Source organism: Parasteatoda tepidariorum, chromosome 8, assembly GCF_982258835.1.
Source record: "Parasteatoda tepidariorum strain Cologne lab strain chromosome 8, Ptep-v5.0, whole genome shotgun sequence".
Lineage (NCBI taxonomy): Eukaryota > Metazoa > Arthropoda > Arachnida > Araneae > Theridiidae > Parasteatoda > Parasteatoda tepidariorum.
The window spans coordinates 71,056,678-71,060,633 of NC_141762.1; positions in this window are offsets into that span (position 1 = coordinate 71,056,678).

Consider the following 3,956-nt stretch of genomic DNA (forward strand, 5'->3'; position numbering starts at 1 on the left):
TCACGAATTTCTAATGTTGACAACAACCTCTTGTAGTTTTGAATAAGCCAGTTGTAAAACGTGTCTGATTTATTAGAAAATGCGGATCACAAATTAAATACGGCACGACTTATGGGGCATCGAACCTAGTGAAATCTTGACAGTAATCTCTTGCGTATTTAAGAGGGAAAGTTATGAAATTTTAAACGAAATCGATATTTATTCCTTTTTGAATAATTAGGCAGTATGCTCATTTGGACACTATCCTAAAAGTATAATCTGAGACTTAAAAAAATACGTTGGCACTCATTTTGCGTAATGAGAATTTGCAAGCTTCAACTAACGTTAATTTTCAATTTTTTCTAACTACTGCTTCAATTTCATCTGAAGTAGGTTTATTTTATTTCATAGCCAGTGTTGAATAGTTTACGACAATCAATGCTCAACTCCGTGGCCTTATAATTTTGAACCCTACCCAGAAGACAAAGGGACTCCTGGATCAAGCATTAGTAGCATTTATGGAGGATTTTTTGATAAACTGACCAGCAATTGCGTTACCTGGTGAGGAAAACCACAAAATCTCCCAATGTTAGCCCGACGCCAAGGGGATTCTAACCCGTGATCCATCTACGGCTAAGAACATTTTTCGTTTGCACTGCGGTTGGTGCGAAGCTGAAGCGAAATTCTTATCAACCAGCCACAGCTAGGATTCGAACCTACCTGATTTAATTGGAAATGTAGCAGTTTTCGCTGCATTTTCTTTGCGCAACAGAAACTAAAATAATTAACAAGTTGTTAAATTTTTGTTGATTGACTAAAAATTTGAAGTAGTTGTCGAGTTTGTCGTTTTCAGATGTCACCAAGGAAACGCTTATCTACTTAACTTTTCCAGAGAATATTTTTTCTGTTAATCATTCTATGTTAAGCTCTTCTAGCAACAATTTTGTCTTGGTTCCAAAAGGTCTTACAAGTAATGCTTGAAGGGACAAAGGTCGCGAGTGGTCAGACAAAAATATTTAGGCTAAATAAGAGCTAAAAGGTTGAATCGGGTAAAACTATATAGGCTTAATTTGGACTGATTATGAAATATGATTATCAATTATTAGGTGAATCGATATCTAAATTTAGGAATGTAGACAAAATATTGGTTGATAATAGCTTTTTTTAATCATTTTTCGGCCAAAATTCTCAAATATAAGTTCCGTTAAGCCCAAGCTGTTTAAATTTAAATTATTTTGCATATTGGTACCATGAAAAAAATTTCTAAAAAATACAAATATTTTATGATTTTTATATGGCAGGCAATATAATAGGCGTTATTTATATGTAAAGAAAGCATAATTCGACATCAAATAAATTCATAATTCCACTGAAAAAAATAAGTTCATTTTATTTCAGAGTTTGACTCGTTTAACACTTATGGATTTTAACTTGGTCAAGGCCAAAGCAAATAAAGACTATCTATGAAATGGAAAATAACTAATACATAAAAAAATACAAATTAAAATTAGATCAGTGGGTCAATTTTCCTGCGATTTTCGTTGGAAATTGTAATTTTTCTCTTCGTTCTATATGCGTTTCTGCATTGAGGATAGTATCGAAACAGCTTTATTTTTATTTCTTTTTCGTTCACATTATGTTGCTATAAAAATACTGACGGGAAATAGCACTCTACTTTTCGATTGATTTTTAACTAGCCCTCGTAAATTATGTGTTAAGTAAATTCGTAATTACTGTTAAGTTATGAAAATAAAATTTACCACGAGACTGAAAACTGTTGCACGTATTCCCTGTCATCAAAACAACTTCAGAAAATATCGATGACGTAAATAAAAATAATGCTATGAATTTCTTCCCTTTACCTAAAAAACTTATTAGTGAAAAAATTAAAAGAAAATAATTTTTTATATGTTATCGAATATAGTCAAAATCTTTTTTTAACCAGTGGTAAAAAAAGAAAGAATGTTAAATGGCTGAAACTTTTAATAGCAGAGGTTCCCTATTTTCTTCGACAGTGGAACCCTAATCGATTAACCTACTTTCGGCGGTACCCTAATTTCATAGATAAAGTAAATAAAGACAATTAGGTGAACGTATTTATCAATAAAAAAATTCATTTTTAAAACACTTGATAAAAAGAATGAACTTTGTTTTATCATTCGTTCACCGTTTTATCATTAACTATTTTAAGTCAGTTTTCGGAACCGACAGTTAAATTGGAAGTCATGGAGATGTATCTTGTTCAGTTAAAAATTTGTTATTGTATGCTTACTTTACGTACATTATGTACTTTAGTTGTTATGTATGCTTCTAATTGAAAATGAATAAAACGAGCAGAAATATATAAATATATTTCTATTTATATAAAATATATCTATAATAAGCAGAGTTCGTTTTAGCTTCTATGATATAGAAACGAACTGCTGTAAAAGTTGAAGATCATTATTAGAGAATTACATTTCTTTATTAATAAATTTGGTAATTTTATTTTCATTTGATAAGCGCAAGGGAAAATAAGAATGAAAGTTTTATAAATGTATGATATTTTCATGATTTATACAGTACAGTGTTATTAGAAAAAAATATTGATTAAAAAAATTATCCATTTTCTTTTCAATGGCATTTTACTTTAACTTCATAAGGGTAACCGAAATATGAAATAAAGTAAAGAATTATTGATTGGATATAACTCTATCTAAAAGTTTCAAAGGTTACAGGTTAAAACAAATGTCCTAACTCTCGCAACCCCTTTAACTCTTCCACGAATCATCATTTGGCAATTGCAGGTCTATAGTTTCGTGTCTTAGTTAAGGAGGTTAGGAACGACACGAAGTAAAATTTTATTTCGACTATAAACTTTCAGTAAAAGAACATTTTTAAAGATACACAGGAAGCAATGAATTATACAAATAAGTTTCAAAAGCGAACCAGTGAATGAGGAAATTAATTAGTTAACCGATCATAAGAGAATCAACAAATAAACAATCCACTATATGAGCATGTTTACTATTGAGCGAATCAACCCAATTATCAATGAATAAGTGAAAACAACAAATCAGCGTTCTCCAACTTGCAGATTTGTTCATTCGCTGTTTCAAAGATTCGTTGATTCATAGGTCCGAAGATCTGTTAAATAATGAATAAATCTGCTTTTTTGTTTTCATCTATACAACGAAAAAAATAATTTTCTGCGCAATCCGATTACTTCAGCGTCACACGCATTATAAAAAGGATTCCAACTGAAAGTTGCAGTAAATACCCGAAATAAAGTTTTTCTTCATGTCTTCTTTAGCGTCCAGCAGTAAGAAGACGAAATTATGGATGCTCACGATAACATTTCAAAATTTTGAGAAAAACAATAAATTAATTGAAATAATACTTTTGACAAATATTTCTAAATTTTTAATCTTTAACTTGTTTTTTAGTAGGTTTTGTTTAAAAAAATAAGCTGCAACAAACATTTTTAAATCATAATTGAATTTTGGTAATGCCCTCATTTTTAATCATTCAGCTGTAAGATTACACTTTAATAAATCTTTCAATTAAGAAGTTTTTTTAATGTTTGTTCCATCGCTATTTCATCAAAATTAGTTACATTTATTTTTTAGATTTTCAATCTGGAATGTCTTATTAAATAAATAAGCATGCGTAACAGTTGAAACTATTTGAAATGCAAATGATTTAGAATAAAAGTTCAGACAAATTAGTAAATACATAATCAGTAAATCAGAAATCAAAACCAAATAATTTTAAATGGTGGATTTGTTACATATTATCACACATTTTCCTTCTCTCAACAAACACTTTCTTTCTACGGCTTATTAATATAACTTAGTACTAGATATAATTGGTTGTGTTCGAGAATATTCTAGAACATTTGCATAATCAAAATAAGCTTAATACTTTATAATCATTATCATACTATTGTCCCAAGCTCTTTATGAACAAAAAGTAAAATGAAAAATTGGAAAGCTAAA